This window comes from Lissotriton vulgaris, chromosome 7, assembly GCF_964263255.1.
Source record: "Lissotriton vulgaris chromosome 7, aLisVul1.2, whole genome shotgun sequence".
Taxonomy (NCBI): domain Eukaryota; kingdom Metazoa; phylum Chordata; class Amphibia; order Caudata; family Salamandridae; genus Lissotriton; species Lissotriton vulgaris.
In genome coordinates, this window is record NC_141695.1 from 1,728,853,738 (window position 1) to 1,728,880,530 (window position 26,793).

Genomic DNA, 26,793 nt, shown 5'->3' on the forward strand with positions numbered 1-26,793 from the left:
CCATCAATATCATAAGACACCACACATCTGAGTTCCTGTCTGCACAGTGCCTCCTCCCTCCTGGTGGGGTGATGAGGAGGAGGAGGGAAGAAGGATGTAAGAGTGATAAACAGACTCATGTGGAAAGCAGACACAACCTTCAGCACAAAGCATGTACAGGTAGAAAGTACCAGTTATCTGGCTAGAACACAGTGAAAGTGGCCGGACCAAAAGGTCACAAACTCTACATGCTGAAGCTAACATCTCTAAGAATAAAAGCATTAATGACAGTCAAAACACTGGGCAACTGTGTGTTTGTTTAAATGGTGAAGTCTTGAGGAAGATTAACACATTTAAATCCCACTGTGGAATAATGAATGCTTGGAAAAAAAATAAAGAGAATAAACCTTTCAGAAAACCAAGAGAGAGAGGCGTAATCCAGTAGAAACATGAAGGTGAACAAGGCAATCAAATATTATTTTATGGAGGCAACTGCCAATCCCTGCTGAGCAAGGGAAAGTGCAAAGTGCAGGACATCAGAGAGACGAGTCTGGATTGCATTCAAACCTTCGGCCTCAAACCAGCTACTCACGCTTGGAGCTGCAGTGCCAGAGGATTTGGGGTTGAAGACCCATCTATCCTCTGTGAAAGCGGAATGAAAGCGGGTCCATTCCGCGTGAAAGAGAATGAGGAGTTGTGCCAAATACTTCCTCCCTAAACTAGGATGAACAGGATTAATTTGGGTTGGTCCTTCCGTCTCTTTTGCAGGATGTTTAACAGAAGTTCAATCAGTTCAAATGTGTAAAGCAGGCCCAGTGACCCATTCAATTTTAAGGCATTCAGAGTGAGCTGTATACATAGCACAACACTGGCAATACTTCCTATTCTGAGCAACAGCAAAGCAATCCACTTGTGGTCTTCCGTATCTGGAAAACATGTCCATCAGCTCTTGATGAAGTTCCCACTCATGATCCTCTGGAGGGAGGGGTTTGTGGGAGAGGTAATACAGCACATCTGCCTCACTTGAGTGTCTCCACATGCTGGCAGTCACTGGGAAGATGCCGAAGAGGTAAAGCCTCCCAAGCAGTGCACAGGGTTCCACACCATCCCACAAGTTGATATGGCAGATAATGTTTGTTTTGTCAGATAGAGGCTGGATGTGCTCTTCGAGATGGAAGGGAAGAGGTCCTTAAGGGTAAGGTGCTCTGCAAGCAGCTCCTACACATTTATGTCTACTCTGATGCAAAGCAAAGCCCTGCACAATCATGTTTACCAGATGAGTGCCCCAGCCCAATGACTCTGCCATGGCTGCTTGCAACTCTGGTGACTGAATGGAGGGCAAGTCCACCAATGCAGGCTCAGAGGATCAGATTGGAATATCTGTCCCTGCTTCAAAAATCTTTCCCTATCTGGGACCAGCAGGATGCATGAGGCCATCAGGCCAAGCAGATAAAAGCATTGGGATTGAAACCTGAAACATCTTAATCATATCCCGAATATCCGTAATCCTTTGAAAAAGAGGACAAATCTTGTTAAAGTTGTTGATTAATGCCACATCACTGAAGAGGAACCCAGGTTGTGTTGGAGGATCTTGGTGGTCTAAAAATGTAATGTCACAGGCACTGGGGCCCACCACCTCCACAATCCATGGAACACCACCGTGAGTCAGAGGTAACGCCTGTGAGTGGGGAGCATCGTTAGATCAAATTAGTGTTCTGGAGATCCAGGAATTCCAATCAATCTATTCATTGGGTACAAATAGAATCTAACCCAGAGATACATTTTTCAACACTTCATGTCAAATAAAGAGGTTTAAGAGACACAGGTCCTTGATGGCTCTGAAGACTTTGTCCTATTTAGGTAAAGATAGTAAAACTCCATGTCACTCACTTCCAAGTGCACCAATTATATGTCCACTTTGTTCAGCAGGGGTAAAACAACATTTCTCAATAGCGAGGCTTGTGTCAGAGAGCATTTTTTGTGACAGAAGAAGGGTGAAAATGTGGGGAGGGGAGTAAGGGGAGGAGGGTGTAGCCCTTGTCGACAATATGAATCATTCATTGATCTACGTTAAACATCTCCAAACTTGGAGTAGAATTATACACCTTCCTTCTCTTTAAGGCACAATGGAAGCTGGTGTTGGAGGGTAGACATCTGATGCAATGGAGGTTAGCAGAGACTACAGTTGCTGCTATCAGTGATGTTGGCATCCCTTAGGACCACCTCTGCCCCGATTCCCGGCGCGGCAGGTTTCTGGACCAGGGTCAGCGGACTCGATAATTCTCTCGCCTCGGTGCCCACTCTGATCAGCGATCACACTCGGCAACTCTGGGCATTAGCTTGCCTCATCCTCACTAACGGCCCCACCAGACCGCCGGGGATGCCTGGTCTCACTCGGAGATACCCATTAAGGGACCATCTCTCAGAGAAGCCAGGAAGGGTTTCGCAGCGGTCGAAGCGCCTTGGGACCCTACGGGTAAGTAGTGCGCTATATAAATGCCTATACATACATACATACATGCTTGAATTTCTCCCCTAAATCAGATTCAGAATCCCCAGTGATTTAACAATAAACATTGTTAAAATGTCCATTGGATTAAAAAAACTGTGCTTGTTTGGTGGCACATTTACCTAGTTTGAAAGCTCCCAAACTTTGACCAATGTTTTAAAGGTACCTAGATTCACCATACTATTCTTCAGAGGTTGTAACTTATCACAGTTATAGAACCTATGAACCAACTCAGCGGGAACCTCCCCACTCCTCAGGCACTTATCATCTTCCCTTTTATCCTACCCGAATAGCTTTGCCGGTGTAAAATACAGATTAGAATATGTAAAACTCAAAGGTACACGGCCAACATTTTAAATACAATTCACCCTGCCCTATGGTATGTTTAGAGCCCACCCTAGCAGTGACTTATAGTTTTAAAAAAGGAAGATATGGCTTGTCAAAAGATTTATTTTGCCTAGTGAAAATTGCAGTTTAAAACTGCACAAAGTGCAATGGCAGGCCTAAGACATGTTAAGTGGATAGCACACTAAGTGCTGTAGGCCTACTAGTAGCATTTAATTTAGTGGCCCTGGATAGATTTAGTACCACTTTACTTGGGACTTGTAAGTAAATAAATGCGCCACTTGGGTGTAGCAGGGGTCAAGTGGACAGAGCCCCAAAGCCAACAAATACGACTTCCAGGAAATAGGAGGGGAGAAGGCAAAAGGTTTAGGGAAGACCCCACCAAGGCTGTCCAGTCTAACATATCCGACTTCTCTTCTGTGTGCTGAGTCACTGGGCCCATTACAGAGGACTCCCCCTCCTCATCTAATCATTTGTTTATGTTGACAACATAGTAATCAATTTTTACTGACTCATATGCATCCCCTTCGGGCTTGCTATGGTGCAATAAATGTTTGCACTGAAAGTGCCAGTAGCTCTGTTTTTACTTTTCTTTTCACAACCTCTATTTGTACTAATTTCCTATACTTTTGGTGATGTACAATCACAATATTTCAATTGTCTCCATGCATCTAAATGTACTGATTATAGCTGTGAATCCATAAGTACTTTACTTGGGATTTCGGGTGTGTACAATCACAGACTTGTTGCAACATTGGACCTTCCTGCTCTGAAAGACATTTAAGCAATAATCTGACTGAATCTGAAACTCCTCTTCCTCCTTGCAGGGATGGCGACGTCAACTTTTTTGGTCTGTTTTTCATGCACCTTCTTCCCTGTAAATGTGTTGTTTGTCATGCCATCTCTCTTCCTCACCACCTTCCTCACCCATTCTTCTTAAAAATGAATCTACCTTGCTGGTGCGTCATTCTTTACTCCTCCCCTTCTACCTTCCCCTTTGTGTTTTACTCAATTTAAATTGTTGTCTGTGAACATATCTTGTATATGTAACTACAATTCTCTGTAAAGTGCTTGCTTATCTTCCCGTGTAGTGGCGTTGAGAAAAGAAAGAAAGAAACGCAAATAAATACAAAATAGTGGGTTTAACCCAGTGGAATCTTTGGTGGCACTTACACCCAAATCTGGGGCCTCATTTATGAAAAGTGACGCATCGCTGCGTGAAAACAGCGATGCGTCACTTTTCACTGTGCACTCCTTGCGACACCAATGATGCGTCATATTTAAAGTATGACGCATCATGGCGCAAGGAGTTACAGATGCAAGCCCCATGTGAAAGGGCCTGCGTCAGTCTTACGCCTGCTGTGAGGCAGCCGAAAGATTTTTAACTCATTTGAGTCCTAGAAGTGGCGCAGTGAAATCTCATAGATTTCACTGCGTCACTTCCATGACCCTTTCTTGTGTCATTACGCCCCCCTTGCATACATTATACCTGGCGCAGGTATGATGTGGCGCAGGGGTTTACCTAGATGCGTCACTTTGTAAATATGGCACAACAAGGCGCATTTTTTACGCCACTGGTGCATCACAAAGAGTGACGCACCGGCGTCGTAAAAGTGACGCACAGCCTCATAATTGCGGCCCCTGGTGTTCTTTTTTTCCATGGCTATTTCAGATTTAGAGGAATAAAAATGTATATATGTCACAGCTAGCGGTCTTAAGTTAACAGCAGTAAATGTATTTAAGATCTTCTGCCAACGATTTGTTGAAAATGCAGGTGGAACAAGCCTTGAATATGGATTTCTTCTCCTTGAGGGAATGATGGCATTATGACAGAAGCCTGACATAGCCCAGAAGTCAAAAGCCCAAAACACACTCTGTGCAGTTGCAGGAGAAGAAGAGGGTAGTATGTCCATATAAGGTAAAAACGAGAAATCCAGAGGTTCTAAAGTGACTAGAAAAGATAGAGCACAGCTTTGCTCGGGGATTGAAATTGAAATTGAAATTAAAATATTTATAAAGCGCACATTCACCAAGCGGTTTCTTGGCGCTAAATGCCTCATGCATGATGTACAGTGTAAAATTTGTTCTACTGCCCTAGGATACCGTTGGGTGAACATGCGCTTTAGAAATACACGTTACATTATGTTATGTTGTGGTGGGAAGACGTTTTTTCAAGTATTCAAGTGAGGAGTCATCCAGGGATGTCATGAGTAAATGGGAGCCGGAGCGCTTAACCCCGCCCATGCAAATATTATGGCTCGCAGAGTGAGTGCTACGGGCGGTCAGGAGATGTAGCGAGCACAAGGTAAATAGTATTATTTATTTATTTACTTACTTTACTCCTGGCTGTCGTATGTCTGACTCCACTACTCTCCACCCTACCCTTTACCCACCCCGCCACACTGCCCGCAGCACTCCCTCTGCCACCTGCCACTGCTTGGATTGCAAACCTAGGGACAGACTGGCTAGTCTGTTACACTTGCAGGCTGCAAGATACTGGGATGCTGTCCAGTGGTGGCTGCTATGGAAAGGGGGTGAGGCAGGGCGGTGATAAAAAAATAAATATCACTTACCTGATTATGGCCGCAGCTTCTCCTCGGTGCTCTTCTCTTCCTGGCTTCCGGCAGTGCACAGTCTCCCCTAAGCCAATCACGACACTGCCGTCAGCAGCATGACAGCAGTGTTGGGATTGGTCTAAGAGGCCTGTTTGGCCGCTCAGACAGTGCCTGGGAGTCTTGGAACTATTCTCCAGCTGGCTGAGCAAAACAGCCAGGTGGAGAAATGCTAAGTGTGCATGACTGTTTGGCCATCCAAACTGTCATGTGCACTTATGGTGCACCAACCACTCCTCTTCCCTGTGACCCCGGCCCGGCCCAAAAATAGCTCCATAGCCCGTACCAAAAATATAATGATAAAATGTTTCCGCTGCTCTAAGAGGAGTGTGGCTACGCTCCTCCGCCTCAGCGGAGGTGCCGCCGCTTATGCTGTCAAAGTTGCATGACCAACGCATGCTTCCATGGGTGCAAACTAGTTCCAGCCTCCAGCAGTGTTGGGGCGTAGTTGAACATTTTTTTCCCAGAAAAGCCAATTTCAAGCACAGGGCATGGTCTTTAGGGCCATTTTATATCTCACGAGAATTGTAGAGCTCGTGTTGGTGGAAAGTTACTGGCATGGGTGAAGAGCCACTGTGTGGGCATTATTTTGGTCGCACCTCAAGATCTGTTTGGGAGACTTGGAAATTGCCCTTGTAATAATGATTCCAAGTCACACAAGGCCCAACATGAGACGTATGGTACCCTGTCCCCCTCGAAACACAGATTCAGCATTTGAACATGTATGGTGGACCTTATTTGCCACTGGTTTATAGTCCTCTCAGTAATCCAACACAATTAGTATCAATGTGAACCTTTGCCCTCACTGATCAGATAAGGATATGTGGCCAGCTGCAGCTAAGGATTCTGGGACTTAGAACCCTGACGTCTACTAAACTATTGAGGGCTATCTACATGAGACCCTACAGGAAATGTATGTGAATAACCACACACCCCACCCTCTACTTTAAATCCCTCACAAATATTTAGAAGTAAAGGGAGTTGAAGCAAAGTTTGACTGAAAAATCAAGACCCATTATATACACATGCCCCCTCCCCACATCCCATTCAGTTTAGTAAAATAGGAGCCTGAATACTTATGGGTCTAAAATGCAAACTGCTCTGTATTTTAAACATCTTTTAAGGACTCTTCAAAATACGTACCAATTTGGGGAGAGTCGTCGTAACTAAAAAGAAAAGTAGACATATTTAGACAACTTTAATTTAATAAAAGACAATGAAAATAACATGAATTGAAAATTAAAATGCACTTAAGTGGGATATATACAATACAATGTACTCAATCCCAAGTTGATTGATGTTTAATGTAGGTCTCGATTTCACAATGTCTAGCTGTCTTAAGTCATTTTTTTTTTAGCATGCAGCCATCTTTCTGTTCTTTCTTTACCATGCACACAGCCCAAATCAGCATTTTCATGGCCTCACTCATCGGGACCTCAGTGTGGCTCTGTATTATGTAAACCTGTTTCTGTAAACTATGTAATGAATCAAGTACCAGTCTGAAGGACACGCGGAATGAGAACTGCATTGTGTTGAATAATTTAATTTCACCTGTATTGTTCCTTCTTTAAAATTGTTGGTTGGGATTGTGGGACCTTCACATATTTAAATCAAATGTACGATTCCTTTGTGGAATTTTCTATAAAATAATCCCCATCCTGAAGATTATTGGCTCAGTCTCCACTGATCTTTAGAAGGCGACACTGTGTCGCTCTGACCTCTGATTTAGGGCTTATTTTATTTGAGATTAACTATATTTTCTTCTGCTATTTTATTAATTGCATTTCAGTCTGAACTTCATGCTACATGACCAGTTGTTTGACTCTAATCATGTATCTGTCTTCTGAAATAACTTAAATCCTTCTATAAACCTTTGCGGTTTGAATAATCTTGTCAGTCTTCATTGTAAAACATGATGTGCTTTACATAAAAATTTTGAATATGAATTTGATTGAATATAGAATTAAATGTATTGCCTGGTTCCTAATCAGAAGCAACAAAATACTTAGGGGATAAACACTGCTCCCATTTCATCACTGACACTTTAATTTTACATGCCCAGAATTTGTGCCATCATATCTGGTAGCAGAGGATGGTTCGAAGCGGGACCTGGAAGGCTCAAGATTGGCTTGGTTAGTTTGAAACTGGATCTTCATGCTACAGCTAATTTTGTCTAAAGGCTAAATTGCCCTAATTCGGGCTGTACTCTCGAGTTCCAATGGATCAGCTTGGATTAATCGGGGCGTTCTAGTGTTCCCGAAGCTGATCCAAAAATTAAGGAGACATAAGTAGGGTGATGCATTGTGGCAGAGTGTGCCGTTAAAAGCATAGTCTTGCATGTTGAGCAGTGCATTTAGGATTTTTAGTTCAAGTTTTCGATGTCATGAAAATGTATGCAGGTTGTGGGAGCTTTTGTTATGTGGTTTTGATTTGTGGAATAGTACTAGTTTTAGGTATTGCGAATTTGGTGATTTTTGTCTTATTTTAAGTTGAATTCTCAATGTTTATTATTTGTGTTGTGTCAAGCTTGTTGTCATTTTATGTGTCTTTTATGCTATGAATATTTTGTTGGATTTTGTCATTAAGTGTGTTTTGTTAAGATTTAATTTAGTTAAATTTGAGGCGTTTGTTGTAAGGCGCCACATACACACTATGATTAGGACTTACTAATGGTCTAGTTATGAATGCATATTTATCCAGATTGGTAATGGTTTAAACTTTGTTACACGCAAATCAAGAGTAGGGTACTGCTGGTGAAGAATGTGCTTTCCCTGTTTGTGTGATGTCTTTTAGAAGATAGCTGGCTTTCCCCTTTCCTTTTAGATAAAGTAGACAAGGGATTGTCAACTTTTTCATTATTTTAAGTGTGTCGAATTAAGATGTTACATCAAGGCGAGTCTCGTTGCGAGTGATTTGTTGGTCGCTGTGGGGTAACACATAGACATGCACTGTAGTTGTTTAACCTTTGAACTAGACATGCTGCAATTGGTTGATTGTGTTATGAGTTGCGCTGTGGTTGACTGATAACATCATTTGGTGCCACACAAGGATTGGTTAGTTATCACTGAGTGCTGTGTGAGATTGGTGGATTGCTGTTGTTTGTGACACATGATTAAAAAGACACAGCGAATTCAGTTCAATTCCAATTAGTAGAATGAGAAATGTGCTTAAGAAACAAGCTGTTCCTATTTGTAAGGGAGAAAAATATCCACACAAAGGCACACCTGCCTATGACATGGCACTAAACAAGGACTTACATACATGTATATGGGTTAGAGACTGGAATATGAACACTTCTGTTGACAAGAACATGTCATTTTTGCCTAATGCCTCTTTTAATGTAAAAAAAGATTGAGAAGTTGAGATGAGAGATATATGAAATGAGAACCAGACCGGCCCAGTTTGAAGCATTGAGCGTTTGGGAGCATGCTGCAAACTCGATAAGAGTGCAAAAGGATAACGATTCAGATTAGACATACTGTTAGTAATTTATTGAATGCAGTGGCGTAGGAAGCTGCCGTTGGGTGTGGGCCGCCCCAGGTGTCATCACTGAAGGGGGTGACAAAATGGCAATAATATGTGTTTTAAACACATATTTTTGCAATTTTGTCAAGCCGGGTGACAAGAAATTTTCCACACCGGGCACCACCTGACCTTGCTACACCACTGATTGAATGTAAGATGAAATTCAAAACAGAGAGCATGGAGTGAAGGGATGATTGACAGTGTAAGGATTTATTCTGTACTTATGAAGGAGAATGGGTAGGGACAGGCAGACAGGAAAGAGAGTCAGACTAAAGATGAGCAGAAGGTGAGAGACAAAGGGTCAGATGATGATGATGGTGAATCAGAGAAGTTTTTAGATGATCTGTTGAGTTCCGGACCACCTCTGAAGTATAATGTACCCCCTCCTGCAGGATCTCAACCACAGGGGGTAGGATAAATAAAATCCGGTGTTCTGAGGGTGGAAGTGTATCAATTGTACAGAATGCAGCAGAAGTAGAAAACCTTACTGTTGTATCAGGCACACCTAATAATGCAACAATTACGCATACCATTACCACTATTACAGTGATAGAATTTCAGCATCTCCCCAGAGGAACTGTTATTAACGAAATTAACATAATGCAATTAAAGACAGAATATCAAGAAATTCTGAAATATACAATTGGCGTGGAAAAATTGTTTCGATAGAATTGAGTTGAGATATTTGAGCAAAGAAGCTGCTAGGCATGCCTGTGATCAATAGAAATTGGGATTGTGAGGAGCACTCCGTTATTTATCCCTTATTGTCTTTGATTCCAATGGTGCTCCGATTTATCAGGGTAGTCAATCCTGGTTGTGTAACTGAAGGTTATGACGAGTTTTTAAGCCCGTCAAATCGGGCACTGTTCACGTGGCGCTCCGCGCTTTAAATATTCTCAACAACTTTTTCACTTTGTACTTATATTTATTCTCGATATCTTTAGATTTTTAACTTGGTTACTCTTTCATTTTTTCTTTCATGAGTTATTTACATTCATCATAACAAAAAACATTTGATTCAATGCATCATTTTACTTTAGTTCATGATAACATTTTCAGTGATTCTACTTCATTTTTTATATATACTACAAGCGATGTACAGACATTTTTTCACAAAAGAGCCCTATGCATTTCGGCGCCTCTGCGGTGCCTTCATCAGGGGCGTGTCTGAAAATAAAACATATGGAAATGTGTAAGAATGGTGGTCTGGAGTTGTATTCAATGTGGTTCATGGGGGGTTAGTTACTGAATATAAAGATAGTACCTGATCTTTAACCTGTCTGATGATGACAAAACTACGTCTCCCTCGTTGGGTTGGATGTTCAGTCTCTGCTGTTAACAGTGAATGGCCAACATTAATTATATAATTCCCAAAAAATGTCTTCGTATTTAAATGAATTTTAAGGATATCAGGTTAAAGCATACCTGTGACAGATGATCTATGCTCGCTGTGAAAACGAAATGAATTGGATTAGAACTGGTGATTGCCTATCCTATATCCCATTGAGTTAATTACAAACAAAGTAAGGTGATGCTTTACCTTGTCTTCAAATTGAAACAATCTATTAGGTAAAAAAACGCAATGGTATTACTACCACGTGTACGTTCTACTTGGCACAAGTAAGACACATGCTGAAACGTTTCTGTTTATTCTATGTGTCATAAGTTAAATGACAACCAAGGAAAGGGCTTTACCTTGGAGGATGAGAACTTGTCACACCACGCATTTTTTGATGTTGAGTCAGAAGCAACTCATTTACAATAGCAGGGCACCTAATCTTCTTATACATAGTAGTAGTCAACATTCGTTATAGCATACTATGCCCTAACCATCAAATTCGAGCTGACTTGATCACGTCCTTCTTTTATTTCTATTAACTCCGCAACGCTACGGCGCTGACGGAGTCTGTACCTAGTGTTTCACAACAGAACAGATTGATAGGTAGGTTATCACCAGAATGGGCAGATTTCCCCACATTAACCTATCGTAATATGGTTAACACACTTAGTGGTCATCATTCACCATTCGAATATGGCGCCCATACCTTCACTTGAAGGGGTAAGGGGACTGAGCACTAGTCCTTTATTTATTTTTACTAATTCCGCAACGCTACGACGCCGACGGAGTCAACACATTGTGTTTCACAACAGAACAGATTGATAGGCAGGTTAATACGAGAATAGGCAGATTTCCCCATATTAACCTTTCTTAATGTGGATAACACACTTTGTGGTCATCATTCACCTTTCGAATATGGCGCCCATACCTTCACTTGAAAGGATATGGAACAGTGCACTAGTCCTTTGTTTATTTTTACTAACTCCGCATCGCCACGGAGTTTGTGAAACAGTTAAATGGCGACTTGACATTCACCTGGGGTAACGGATCGAAATTTACAGGAACCCCTTACACGGCGGAAATCCTTGGAGGCTAAGGTAGGAAAGGAGACGGTTTAATTTAGCTCTCTTGAACGTCAAGCAGAACGTTAATGAGGTATTAAAACCATTACGTTTTTTCGCCCGACAGATTTTTGCGTTTGAAGACAAGGTAAAGCCCTTTCCTTGGTTGTCATTTAACTTATGACACATAGAATAAACAGAAACGTTTCAGCATGTGTCTTACTTGTGCCAAGTAGAACGTACACGTGGTAGTAATACCATTGCGTTTTTTTACCTAATAGATTGTTTCAATTTGAAGACAAGGTAAAGCATCACCTTACTTTGTTTGTAATTAACTCAATGGGATATAGGATAGGCAATCACCAGTTCTAATCCAATTCATTTCGTTTTCACAGCGAGCATAGATCATCTGTCACAGGTATGCTTTAACCTGATATCCTTAAAATTCATTTAAATACGAAGACATTTTTTGGGAATTATATAATTAATGTTGGCCATTCACTGTTAACAGCAGAGACTGAACATCCAACCCAACGAGGGAGACGTAGTTTTGTCATCATCAGACAGGTTAAAGATCAGGTACTATCTTTATATTCAGTAACTAACCCCCCATGAACCACATTGAATACAACTCCAGACCACCATTCTTACACATTTCCATATGTTTTATTTTCAGACACGCCCCTGATGAAGGCACCGCAGAGGCGCCGAAATGCATAGGGCTCTTTTGTGAAAAAATGTCTGTACATCGCTTGTAGTATATATAAAAAATGAAGTAGAATCACTGAAAATGTTATCATGAACTAAAGTAAAATGATGCATTGAATCAAATGTTTTTTGTTATGATGAATGTAAATAACTCATGAAAGAAAAAATGAAAGAGTAACCAAGTTAAAAATCTAAAGATATCGAGAATAAATATAAGTACAAAGTGAAAAAGTTGTTGAGAATATTTAAAGCGCGGAGCGCCACGTGAACAGTGCCCGATTTGACGGGCTTAAAAACTCGTCATAACCTTCAGGCATGCCTGTGAGACACATGAGAAACTTGAAACTTTGGCTGAAGTATATGAGATTGAGGTAAAAAATTTCAGAACTCTAATGGGTATGAAGAAATTAAAGAAATGAGGCTGCCAAGCCTGAGGATGTAGCTATTAGAATGAGTGAACCGAGAAAGGGGTAGAACTAAAGACATTTAAGGAGAGCTGGGCTAAGAAAGAAGGGGCCAAGGTGAAAAAGAAAATAGTAATGAGTGACACTGAGAGAGAAACAAGAGCAAGTGAGCCTAAGACTGGAGGGATTAATGGATTTCCTTTGAGAGACGTGCACAGAGTGGAAACATCCTTTACCCCGCAGTCACAACAATGAATTGCCTTGACAATAAAGTCACTACTCCAACTGCAACGATACCATGCATTCCTTTTACCTGCATTCCTTTTACCCAAAAGTCGTTGCTTTAGGGGACACATTGTTGGGCTGGTGTTAGATTTTTAGGTCCAACACCTTCCCTACTGTTGCGCACATTGGAGTTAGAAAAGTAATTTGTACCATTCAAAAGTCTAGCGCCCCCTAAAGCAAGTCGTTGTAATGACTTGCATGGTAAAGTAATGTGTGGTAATGTTGCAGTCGGGTAGTGATAAGAACTGGTATGAAGAAGTAGAAAGAATTGGAACTGTTCTAAATGTACTTTAAGAAGATTTGAATATGTTGTTTGAGGTTGTCGTTTCCAGTTATTTGTGGACATAATGCTAAGGGGGTCGTGAAACACAAGAGCACTGAGAACAGCCCGAATGGTCTATCTCCCAACATAATGACGAAATACAAGGAGGTAATTGAGTATTTGAAACTGAAGGTCCCCTAGAAAGAGGTGAATTGGTGTAAAATTGTGAGGACAACGCTAAAAGAGTAAGTGCACGCCTATTATGGGAGGTAAATTCAGATTTGCTTACTGAGTAGCAGAATAAATGATTGAGTTAGCAAAAGCCTTAATGGATTGGTTTTGGCGTGTGTTCTTAGTTTACGACCAGAGCTTAGTTCTAAAAATACAGCAGAATGGGATGTGTTGGCAGAAAAAATCTGTGTATGAAATCTTGACGATTGTGAGGTATTGTAGTACTAATCAGGAAACCAAACAAATAAAAATTAAGTAAAGGTACATGGTCATACAGGCAAAGCTGGCTCAGAACAGTAGGCAGAGGAAATCTTCTGTAGAAGACTCTGGTTTTGATTCTGTTTTGAGTATGAATGTAGAAGTGCAAGGAGTTGGTGATCAAGGTGGAGTTCAGTACATACAAACTGGAAATGTTATATGTCTAGTTTTGTTTTTCACCTTAGGTATCCAGTCAAAGATTATGGTATCTCCAGGTAAGATTATTTCCTGACTTACATTGAATACATGTATTGAAGTTATTTGAAATTTTATATTTTCTTGGTTTTTGTTGATTTTGCACCGTAAAGTTAGAGGTTCGATATTTGATTTATTTTTTTGTAGATGAAACATGCCAACTAGCAAATAAATTATGGCAACATCAGACAATTAATCTTTATCACTATGATGGTAATATTTATTGTCAGCTTGTTTGTAGGTTTTAACTCTTCTGTGGGGCTGCCTAACCAAGATAAAAATGAACCATTAAATGAAAGAAGAACATTTAATAAAAAATTGTCATATAGAGATAATCCAGTAGGTAATTTTATGGAAAATGTATATTCAGGTTGTTAGATGAATATTCCAAGTTTGTGACTGATATACTTGTACCTTTTTGTCTGTGTCTGCTGCTGAAGGTGTTATCATCACCGTCCCCCTACCCTATCCCTTATCATGCAGTGTGTTTATAAAAGTATTCTGTTAACAGTATTTTCCTGAACTATATCTTTCCAATTATAATGTTTCTTTGAAGAAGGTGCTTATTGTTAAAGGCTTGTATTCTACTAATGGAAGCAAATGCTTGGGGGTTCTTTCTAAATACATCTCTCATATTACACAAATGAACACACCTAACAATGTTGTTTTTTCATGTACATATAGATCACATAGAGTTATGAAAGAGTTTGTAGAAGAAGTCAATGAATGGAATGCTAAAGTCAGTGTCAAGTCGGAGGAAGAGAAATTGGTTGTAAGGAAAGAAAGGAAAGGTCAGAAATGCAAAGGTGCATCCAAGACTCAATATTGACCAGGCACAAAAGTAGCAAATGTGTATGGAATGTGAAAAGAAACAGAATGAAACAATGGAAGTAGTGGGGGTGAGATGAGTGTAAAAAAGTTCTGTGACAAAGAATATGATTTTGACTGAAAAAAAGCCCATTATTATAGAGATGTATGTGTATGGTAGGACTCCTTCATTTAAACTTTTTTGTAATTGGTTCGATTGATGCTACTTAGGCTTAGTTTCTCCCAGTGTTTACCACATGGATGACTTTAGTGAAAGGAATGATACAATTGTAAAGAGGAAGAAACGTAGCATGACTTAGCTCTATATGCAGGGTCACCACCAAACTTTTTGCCACCTCTCCTATTTTTGCTGAATTCGTTTTTGTTGGAACATGTGTACTTTACCACTGCTAACCAGTGCTAAAGAGTCTGTGGTCTCTACTTTAAAATTGGCAATACTGGCTCACACCTGATTGGCATATTTAATGTACTTATAGGTCGTCCCTTGTGAATTGGTATGCTATATATGCAGGGCCTGTAAATTGAATACTACTAGTGGGCTTGCAGCACTTGTTTTGCCACCCACTTAGGTAGCACATTAAAACATTAACCCAAGCCTGTCATTGCAACGTGAATGCAGGTTTAGGCTCCAATTTGGCTTAGCAATATAACTCCCTTTCCCCTTTTATTGTAGATAAGACACCCCTAAGGTAGCCCCGAGGTAGCCCCTATGGCATGGCACACCGCCCTTAAAAGGTTGGGCATCTATTTTAAGTTTAACATGTCCCGGCAGTGAAAAACCCTTAAATGTGTTTGTTACTAGTGTGAGGCCTACCTCTCCCAAAGGATAACATTGGGTTGCTGTATTACATTTAATTGGGGGTAATATACATACAATCAGTAAATGACATTCAATATAGAAAGATGCAGACAGTAGTATATAAGATAACATAAGTTGCTAACAGTGTTGTAAGGTTCAGCTTTTTATGGAATGACTTTGTTCATTAGAAGTGATTTCACAACTCTTTTTTTAAGGAGGAGGAGGGTATACGTAGTACATCTGGAAGTAAGGAGTTCCAAATCTTCAGTGCAATACTAGAGAAGGCGCTGCAACACGTTCTCTTTTTGTGGAAGGATTGTGGTTTCAGTAATAGTGAGCTCACGCTCCAGTACTCTCTGCACCCTCCAGAAGGTACTAGCTTTTGCGCTATGTAGCTGGGGGTTTTGTGATGAAGGGCCTTATGGGTCAAGCAGGCGATCTTCAGTTGTATTCTTGCCTCATATGGTAGCCAATTCAGTTCTTTTAAGGTTGGTGAAATGTGGTAGGTATAGGCAAATGTTTAGGGACAATCTGAAGCTGCCCCAACAGACCTGGATGGATTCTGTGGATCATTTTTTCAAGGCATTGGATGGTTGGGTGAAGGACAGTGAAATGAGTGATTACAAAGGGTTGTATAACTTGATTGCTAGTGATCACATGTTGAGTCTTTGTTTTACAGAGCTGAGCCAAAACCTTGTGGATAGTAAGCTCCCTGAACCCAGGGAGTTTGCTCAGCACACGGACCACTGGCTCAGCAGCAGGATCCACACAAAGGTACCTGGAAATGATCCGGAGGGAGGTGGTTCAGGTCACCACCAACAGAGTGAGGGGGATGTCCACAGTGACAGGTCCCAGAATAGTGAGGGAGGAAAAGGTTCCCATACAACGTCCAAGGATAAGAGGAATGGTCCTGGTGGATGGCGACCCAGGGTGCCTCATTTCCAACCACGGTGCTTTAATTGCCTGCATTTCAGCAAGGGGTCCTGGTCTGTACCAAGAACCTACCCACTAGTGGGAGCTCTTCAGGAGTTGCTCACGTGGTTTTATAGGGAGGTAGTCCCCAGGGGCAGGTGGTAGAATATGTTCTTGTCTCGCTTCATTGGGAGATAGACATCGAGGGTTGACTTACAATACCTGAGGGTGGGAGTCATCATTTTCATCTGATCAAGGTGAATGGGGTGAAGTAACTCTCAGAGGGACACCAAGGTCATTCAGACCATGGTAGTGGAAAAACTATTTTCCCAGAGCAGTACTTTGGCCAGGTGTGTAAGGTAACTCAGGCCCATAGGCAGGACATGTCCCGACCCACAGCCAGGGTATCCCTGGAGTGGGGTGGGGAGGTGACCCAGAGGGGTCATACTTAGACCCCCAGTTGCCCATAGGCTGCATTTTGGGTAATAGGTTGTCCCGCGTGTCAGGAGAGCTGGGAAGGGCAGCTTCCCAGGGCACCTTGAAAGCTCAGACAGAGGGTACACAGGCCCAGATGAAGGGGAAGGAGGTGAAAGGAGTTCACAGTGGAAGGACCAGTGGGTCAGGGTTGCCAGCTCTGAGAACAGAGCAACCCAAGACTGACCCCAGTGAGGCCACTTCTTACCAGGGGGTGCACCCTGAATTGTCACAGAGATAGGAGTCTGTAAACCTGCACCAGGCAGACCCCTGCATGACACAGAGTGTGCCACCTTTGCAGTGGGTGGTGGTTTCCTCCCTGGAAGTCCTGGCTTACCAGGCACCTGTTGATCCCTAGTGCACCGGTCCTAAGCTTAATGCCCAGTCTCAGGCTACTATCCCTGTATTGGTGGGAAGGAGAATGGAACAAGTATGACTAACACCTGGGGCTGTTGACATCCATCTGAGAAACCTCAGCAGTCAAATATCCTGAGTAGGCCTGTCAGTGGCCTCTGGTTGTAGTTGTCCTTATGGGCAGTGTTTTCCTTGGGTTGGGGACTGAAGTCTGTCCAAGGGCTGGAATGGGCCACATCACTTGGCCATGGTGGTGCTGTCTGCCAACTGGAATGCATCTGTGAGCAAGTTAAGGTTAGGTGCTACACAGTTGGGGTGTACTGGTTAGGTGGAGGATTCCCTGTGGGTCAGTTCAGTGACTCAGAAGAGTGTAGACGGAGGTTACCAACTGTATTCATAAAGACGTGAAACTGACAAGTGCTTCTGCAGTAGAGGCCATTGTCCACATTCTATCTCCTTAGCAGGAAGGTATTGATTAGCCTTCTTTGGTTTTAGGCTGGAGGGGTGTCATGTTGGGCTTGGCCCTCACTGAAGGGCCACCCCAAACCTTTAGCCTACATCCCTCTAATTGTTCTGAAGTTTGTATATGCCTTAGGACTCTGCACTTTACCAAGCTAGCAGTGCTAACGTTCTTGTGCTCTCTCCTTTAAATGAGGTAAAATTGGCTTATACCTGATTGGCATAATTAGTTTACTTATAAGTCCCTTGCAGAGTGGTATACCGTATACTTAGGGCAGGTTAATTAAATGTTACTAGTGGGTCTGCAGCACTTATTGTGCCACCCACTTATGTATCCCTTTAAAACCTATCCTAGGCCTGCCATTCCAGGATGCATGCAGTTTTATTTGACTTGGCGATATAACACCATTGCCAAACCTTGACCTGTGCTTTTTAGGCATATAAGTAACCCCAAAGGCAGGCCCTAGGAAGCCCATAGGGCTGAGTACATTTTAATCAACAATTTGCATAAGATCATTGTTGCCATTACATGTGGGCTATCCTGAAAAAAAGATATTGGGAGCCTACACTAACAGAGTGTGCTGTATAACCCCTATAGTTGGACTTGAAAAAAGAGGTCACAAAGGAGATTAACAATGGAGATCTCACTATCAATGAAATCATTTGACTGGTGTAGATGTAATATGGATATGTGAAACTATGTTCATGTTGGATATATATTTGAAGTTGTTGTATGCTTTGACCCATAGTTTTGTGCAAAAATTACTTATTATTCGTTTTTAAAAAGTTGTTTTGGAAATGTAATGTGCAGCCAGAGAGTACTGCTGAAATGTGCTTCACATGAACTTGTGAAAGAAAATGTAATTACTTGATCTTATGAAAAAGTGTTGATTGAATAGTTTCAGCTAGGGAACATTGCAAGCTTTTTGACTTTTAGAAAGTTAACATTTTTTCCTCCTGAAACTATATGGCCACTGCAGCCTCTCCTGGGTCACATGACTGATTCGAGGTGGCAGTTAGACTTTTATTTAGTTCTCCCAGACAGCCACAAAATAAAGCGATTAGATGTACTGGCAGGATGGAGGGGCAGAGCTGGGCACAGCTCCACTTGCAACTGAATAAGATGTGCTCTGCCTTCACACAAAGGACTTGTTGCCCCTGCATTGTTCAGACAGTCTGGACACAGGCCAAGGGAGTCAGGAAACTTCAAGCACTTCAAAGGGAATTCTGTAGAAACGTTTCCTACTTTTAAAAAAGCGCCATGTATAAAAAGGGGACCCTCAGACCTACTCTTCAGTTCCCTTTCTGGATCTGCTGAATGACTTTCAGAGGACTGCCTGCTGCTGTATACTCCACATTACTGTTTTCTGAACCAGGAAGGACTGCTGCGCTGCCTGGAGCCTGCCTTGAACCCTAGGAGGCTTGCCCTGCTGCTTGAGGACTGCTTCATCACCTGTTCCCTGGACTACCAGAATGACTTCAAAGGCTAGTTTGCTGGCCTCCTGTTCAGCACCTCAGTGATAGAAAAGGTTCCCTCCATCTTGAACCCGCATCTGGACCAGCCACAGTGAGTCCTAACACTCCAATGGCCTGCCCCGTGTTGGTGGTGCTAAAGATGCAAGGTAGTCAAAATTCAATATTATTTGCCTAGAAACTGTTCTGAGAACTTGAGAGAAGACCGGGCCAACCTGCTAGTCTATCTGCCCAAGGTGCAACACTGTTTGGCCTGACTTCGCATTAGCTCCCGCTACATTTTTCTACACAGCTGCATATCCTGTTCAGTGGCCCAACACCAAAGGAGTATCCACCCTTGTCAAACCCTCATTGACTAGAACCTCCTGCCTCTGTCTGCTGGAGATTTTCGACTTCCAAAAAAGTGACTAAGTCAGAACATAGAACCCTTCACTGCGACTCCATCCAGCGGATCCCTGGTGACGGCGCTTCCTCCTTGGAAACCGCCTACAGCCTTATTTCAATGAAATTTACCTTTCCAGGACATTTTCTTTGACATTTCTTCTATGTCGAGGGTAAGCGCTGACCGGGACAATCCACTCTTTTTATCCGACTCATGCTTCATTACGGTTGACCATATTTTTAGACTTTTACCTGGTCTCATTTGACTAAATGTCCACAGTTGGCGCTTTGTTCTTTCAGGTGCTATTTTCACATTATACATTAAAAATTCATAACTCTGGTTCTATTGATTGGATTTTTGTTGATTTTGTGTCAAGTGATTTATTAAAATGTACTCAGCTTTTCCAGCTTGGTGCATGATTTTTATTGTGTTGTGTTTTCATACTATTACTTTTTGTGTGATGCGTAAATTTTCTACATATTGCTTTTCATTTAAGCCTGACTGTGTTTGTGCCAAGGTAGTCAAGTCAAGTCAAGTCAGAAATTTGTATAGCGCGCTACATACCCAGAGGGTCTCAAGGCGCTTGAGGGAGGGCAGGGAATTACTTGTCGAATATCCATGTTTTAAGTTGCTTTCTGAATGCTAGGTGGTTCTGTGTGAGACGTAGGTGAGTGGGGAGTGAATTCCAGGTTTTAGCAGCGAGGTAGGAGAAGGATCTGCCTCCCATGGTGGTTTTATTGATGCGAGGAATGGTAGCAAGGGCTTGGTTGGAAGATCGTAGCTGGCGAGGGGGGGTGTAGAAGGAGAGTCGTGTGTTGAGGCATTCGGGTCCAAGTTCGTAGAGTGCTTTGTGAGCGTGGGTTAGGAGGCGGAAAGTAATCCTCTTATTGACAGGGAGCCAGTGGAGGTTTTTCAGGTGGTTAGAGATATGGTCTTTACGCGGGATATCTAGTATGAGTCTGGCTGATGCATTCTGGATGCGTTGGAGTTTTTTCTGGAGTTTTGCGGTGATGCCGGCGTATAGGGTGTTTCCGTAGTCCAGGCGACTTGTAACCAGTGCATGGGTGACTGTTTTTCTGGTTTCTGTGGGGATCCAGCGAAATGTTTTTTTGAGCATGTGGAGGATGTTGAAGCATGAGGATGAGACTGCGTTGACTTGTCTGTTCATAGAGAGTGAGGAGTCCAGGATGATGCCCAGGTTCCGTGCGTGGTCCGTCGGGATGGGTGCTTTTCCAAGGGCCTCTGGCCACCAAGAGTCGTCCCAAGCGGAGGGGGAGGTGCCTAAGATAAGGACTTCTGTTTTGTCTGAGTTCAGTTTCAGACGGCTGTGCTTCATCCACTCTGCAACCTCTTTCATACCTTCATGTAGGTTGGTTTTGGCGGTGTTGGGGTCTTTGGTGAGTGATAGGATAAGTTGGGTGTCATCTGCGTAGGATATGATGTTGAGGTTGTGTTGGCGAGCGATGGTCGCGAGGTACAGCGATTTAAGCTCAGGGTAATATAGAGAATTTTGTGGTTGATACTGATAGGGATTGTGGCTTTTGCTTGAAAAGCGGTCTCCCCCCTTCAACCAACAACCTAGTTTCTCACAGAGTGGATCGAAACTATGTGAAGATCAGAAAGTTGTCTACCCTGTGTATCAGTTGGCTTCTAATACTGCAGGTGCCTTAATGGCTATGTCAGCTATAGATTGGCAAAACGGGTTGGTTCTAGATATATTATAGGTGAAAAAGGCAGAGCCTGCCTCATGATGAAGGTATGAGCCCATCATTAACATCACACATGAGGTAAATGTTCTTGAAGAAGCAGTTGCAAGGGAGGGAGTTTCAAAGATTGGTTAATGGTTTGATAAATTAGGAAGAGATGTACTTAGAATTATACTAGCCCCTATAATAATTGTTTAGTTTGGTGACAAGTGTGTTTTTGTTGGAAAAATTAGCTGTGAGCTGTTCATCAAAAGGAGGGCTTATCTGTTGTGGAAAAAGGAGCTGACAGCAGAGAGCAGTATGAAAAGAAAAAGAGACGATTATGAACTAGAAGACATCCGATCTACTGTATACAATGAGATGAAAGAGTTGCAGCAATCCAGATACAAGGTTCAGGAATTACAATTGTATTTAAACCAGACTGTGATGCTTAAAAAAAACTGTCTCTTAAATGAGCAGGGGCAATTATAGCTCTTTGAAAACATACCAGGGGCTCCTGTTTCTATTTATTTGTTTTCAATAAGGGGTTATAAGATATGATATCAAACACAATTACTTGAGGATTTATTGACTTTTTAGCTGCCCTTTTAAAAAAAGAATACCAAAAAAAGATGCAAAGTTCTGTTTCTAATATGCAAGTCATGGTGTTTGAATGTGAAAAATGATAAACAAAAACTTAATTCACAGAAAACTTGTACAAAGTCTGGGACACATTTTTGCTTTTCAGAAATAAAAAGTATCATCTGTGTCTTATTTCTCAAAAATAAATCAGGCGCTGGTTATCTATAAGGGGCCATCCAAGCATTGATATTTTATCGAATTTGCTCCTGACATGGCAGCAGGGGAACGTAACTCATAAAGATCCAAATGAAACCAACAGCGATCTCTAGATACAGTTGGTGGCTTAGAGTTTTAATGTGGGGAAGACCTGCCTGTCTAAAGAAACCTCAAATGTAATGTTGTTGTGAGGTCTGCTCAGTGAACTGAATAGTCATTAGGTCTCCAGACTGCAATAGCTGTGAAACAAAAATTCTGATTCTCCTATTAACATGACCAGAGAATCTGGATTTTATTGAAGACACGGAGGCTAACATTATGCATTAATCTTTAAATGCAGTCACAAGCAGCCACAATTACTTCATAAATAGTAAGATCTAGAATGCAGTGATAACACATGAACAATAAAAGACATGAGCAACAACAGAGCTGTCTCTTTTAAATTAAACAAAGCAAAAGAAAGTTCGCAAGGTCGACGTGCAACTTGGACTAGAGAGCGAAGAAGAAACGGAATTCCAAAGGAGGAAACGAAGAGAAGAGTAGTCCAGGAGAAGAGGACGATCCATTAGGTTCAGGTATCTGAAAAGAAGAATGAAAAATTAAAAGGTTGAAAAACCTTTGCATCAAAGACAAAATACATATTGTAAACAGTAAAGGAACAAGTCCAAGAATCAACGGCATATGAATGCAAATCATCAATAACATATAAATAGATACTCCGTCCAAGGGAGGGATGGGTGGGATAATGTTAGCCTCCGTGTCTTTAATGAAATCCAGATTCTCTGGTCATGTTAATAGGAGAATCGCAATTTCATTACAAGACAGGAGGCTACATTATGCATGTTGGGAGCCTTGAAGAACAACATTGGACATGTGTTCAATGGGTTTACAATAATGACGAGCAAAGGTGGAGGCATTGGACCAATCAGCAGCTTTAAGGATATCATCTAACTTACCACCAGACCAGAAAGACTTGCAAGCCATAGCACCTCTGAGAGAGTGAGCTTGACATTTAGAAAGTCAATCCCAGCGAAATTCATAGCTAACTTGACATCTAGCGATAGAGCAGGAAGAAACTGGCTTAAAAGGTTTAACAAATGAAATGAGAAGTTGATTAGCAGGATGAAGGTCTCTCATTCTGGAATCGTATTCTTTCATACAATCAACAACACAAAGTTTTTTGCAGTAATCAAAATAAGGGTAAAAAATAGAATCTGACATGGTTTTAGTTGTCCTAAGGATTTCAAACTTAACACCAAACATGTCATAACATCTATTAGAAATTTCAAGAGATTTAACATCAGACACCCTATGACAAGAAATTAAGCATAAGAGTGTGGCAAGTTTAATGGAAAGACATTTCCTATTAAGAAGAGAATTATCAGGCCATGAACAAAAAAGGTCTAGGATAAGTTTAAGATCCCACAAGGATTGGTATTTGGTTCTAGGAGGTCTTCTTAGTCTAATACTTTTCAGTACTCTACAAATAATAACATTCTTACCTACCGTCTTACCGTTGACGAGAGAATGACCAGCAGAGATAGCAGATCTGTAACAATTAATGGATCTATGGGAGAGGCCATTGTCAAATAATTCAACGAGGAAATTAACTATGTTGACTATAGGAGCATCCACGGAATCTAAGTCCCTCTCCATGCACCAACTAAACCATTTTCTCCAAATGTTATTGTACCTGTAATGAGTCCCTGGTGCCCAGGACTCTCCGAGGAGAGAGAGAGCTGATGACGAAAGTCCAGACAATTCGTTAGATTGCCTGACACTTTCCAAGCAAGAAGGTTCAAACTCCCTGAAAATATTAGGTGGTGATCTTCTCCGTTTGTGTTTGAAATCAGACCTTTCGTTGCGGGAATTAGGAAGGAGATGTCGCACGAAAGTTTCAAGGTTGTCAGGAACCACGCTTGAGAAGGCCAGAAGGGAGTTATCAGGACCCGGGAGCACTAGTCTTGTCTCACTTTCTGAAGGACCCTCTGAATCATGGCAAAGGGAGGAAAGGTGTAAGGCTGAAGGTGAGACGACGGCTGGAGGAAGGCGTTCACCGCAAGAGCGCCTGCGTCCGGCATCCAGCTAAAGTACTTCGGCAGTTGAACGGTCAATCTGCTCGCAAAAAGGTCCACATCAAAGGGGCCCCAAAAATGAAACAGGGAATTGAAAACGTTCACATTGAGTTTCCAATCGCTGAAGTCTAAAAAGAACCGCAAATTTCAATCTGCGGAAAGATTCGACTTTCCCGGGAGATATTCTGCCTTCAGCGAGATTTTGGGTTCTAAACAAAACATCCAGAGTTTTTTTGCTAAATCAGAGAGGTCTACTGATCTGGTCCCGCCAAGGCGGTTGATATAGGAGACTGCGGAGATGTTGTCCATTTTCAGGACAACAGATCTGCCCTGAAGTGAGTGTTTGAAACTCATTAGGGCGTATAAGCCGGCAGTCAGTTCCAAAAAGTTTGTATGGTAGGAGGATTCCGCCTGACACCAAACACCACCTGTGTTTTGGTCGAGGAGGCTGGCTCCCCAACCATGAAGGCTGGCGTCTCACTCCAAGACGAAATCGGGGGTCGAGCCGAAGATGGCTCTTCCATTCCATGCATCCAAATTGTCCAGCCACCAAGATAGTTCTGATTTGCCCTGTTGATCTAGGGTTACAAGGTCTCCGTACCAAAGACCAGATCTGAGGGCTTTGGCTTTCACTCTCTGGAGGGCACGGTAATTCAGTGGTCCCGGAAAGATGGCTTGAATGGAGGAAGTGAGTAAGCCCAGAAGTCTGGCTAATTCCGAAGAGTAAGAGATTGTTGTTTTAGAACAAACCTGATCTCTTTCCAAATCTTGGCGATCTTCTTGTTGGGAAGAAGAAGGGGACATTTTGAGGTATCTACAGTGAATCCGAGGAATTCTAGAGATTTCGAGGGGGTAAAGATGAATTTTTCTCGATTTATAATGAAGCCGAGACTCTCTGCTCTCTCTATGAGATTCATGGTGATCTTAAAATCTTCCATGGGACATGATAAAGATATCGTCTAGATAGATCATTATACGAATCCCTCTTTCTCTCAGGAGAGAAACAATAGTTCTCATGATCTTGGTGAAGCACCAAGGGGCGGATGACAGCCCAAATGGAAGGGCTTGAAATTGAAAGAGGTGATCGTCCCAGATGAATTGAAGGAAGGGCTGGTGTTCTTCTGCCATAGGGATGGTAAAATAGGCGTCTTTTAGATCTAGCTTGACCAGCCAGTCTCCTTGAAGAAGGATGTCTCTGAGGAGGTGAATGCCCTCCATTTTGAAGTGTCTGTACACTAGGGACTTGTTTACTTCTCGTAGGTTTATAACTGGTCTCCAGCCTTTTAACTTCTTTTGGACCAAGAAGAGAGTGCTGACGAACTTCTTTAGGGACCATGGCACTTCGATAATAGCGCCTTTTGAAGCATAGAGGAGATTTCCTCCTTGACAATCTCCTGATGTTCCACAGAAAGAATCAAAGGTTTGGGAGTGTGTGTTTGACAGGGGAGATCTACAAAGTCTATTGTGAAACCCTGAACTGTCTTGAGAACCCACGGGTCTTGAGTTAAAGATTTCTAAACATAGTAAAAATGTTTGAGCCTTCCCCCGACCTTGGGAGGGGAAGGAGAGAGAGAAAGACTTACTTGGAGGGTTGCTGTTGGGAATTCCATGGGAGGAGAAACCTCTGTTGCGGGAACCTCTTCCTCTTTGTGTGCAGTACTGGAGGTTGGAAGGGTAGAATCCTCTGCCTGAAGCTCCTCTGCCTCTCGAGGATGTGAAGGGCAGGTAGTAGCCACGGCCGGAAGAACGGCCCCTTCTTCCAGCCTGACCAAAAACATTGCTATAGAAGACACGCCTCAAGTTGCTCTGGGCCTTGTCTAAGGCAGTAAAGGTGGACACATACTTCCCTATAAATTTAATCATGTCCTCTCCGAAGAGGAGGCCTCTGGGGTTTTGTGAAGGTTCCTTTTCGGCCATGTCGCCCAGTTTTGGATTTATTTTATTGATGATGGTCTTTCTCCTTTCAATATTGAGGGAAGAGTTAGCATTGCCAAGTAAGACGATTGCCCTTTGGCTCCAACCACTAATCAGGTTGGTGTCAAGAGGGGAGTTGGAGATATAAGAGTCTTCGGCCAAGTCTAAAATCTTGGTAAGTGGGCCGAGAATATCGAGGAGATGATCTTGGCAGTTTTTAAGTGCCCTTTCGAGGCCCTTCCTAGGGTCTCTACCTAGTTTAAACAAAAATAAGATCAGGGTCGAGATTAGGGGTCTGGCAGACCTTGTGTTCAATAGAGGGCCTCAGGATTCAGACCTGAGGGTGTTACGTGTTTCTCTCTCAAAAGAGTTTCTGATCCATCTGGTGATGAACTTAGAGGCATGATCTTGGGGGAACCAATTGGAACTATTGGGGTGGGAGATGTTGAGGGGAGAAAACATTTCACCACCCAGGGGGTCGAGGATAGCATCCTTAGCGGAGGGGGAAGAGTCAAGCTCAAACTAGTTGTTAAAGTCTAGGGGCCCGATGTAGGTAAATCCCATTTACCGATTTTGAAATACCGAATGCTACCGATTCGGTATTTCAAAATCGGTAAATGGGATGTAGGTACCAACATCTGGAATCGTTACCGATTCCTTACAAATTCGGTATTTACTGATTCGGTAAATACCGAATCGGTATTTGCTATTGAATCCTATGGGCCTTTGAAGCCCATAGGATTCAATTCAAATACCGAATCGGTATTTACTGAATCAGTAAATACCGATTTTGTCAAGGGTGCAGGGGGTGTCACTTTGACACCCTCTAGCACCCCCAAAACGGGCATGTGTGCAATGTGGCACACAGACATGCCCTAAGGGCACGTCTGTCTGTCACATGGCACATGTGTACATGCACAGATGTGC

At 42.3% G+C, this 26,793-nt stretch overlaps 1 long non-coding RNA gene across 1 annotated transcript in view; it reads right to left on the minus strand.

Annotated features, from left to right (window-relative positions):
* Window positions 1–26,793, minus strand: part of LOC147706475 (uncharacterized) — a 71,628-nt gene that overhangs the window by 34,324 nt on the left and 10,511 nt on the right. Inside the window, exon 2 of the long non-coding RNA XR_015297353.1 lies at window positions 6,589–6,611. This is a non-coding gene — a long non-coding RNA (uncharacterized LOC147706475). The remainder of the gene's footprint in view (window positions 1–6,588; window positions 6,612–26,793) is intronic.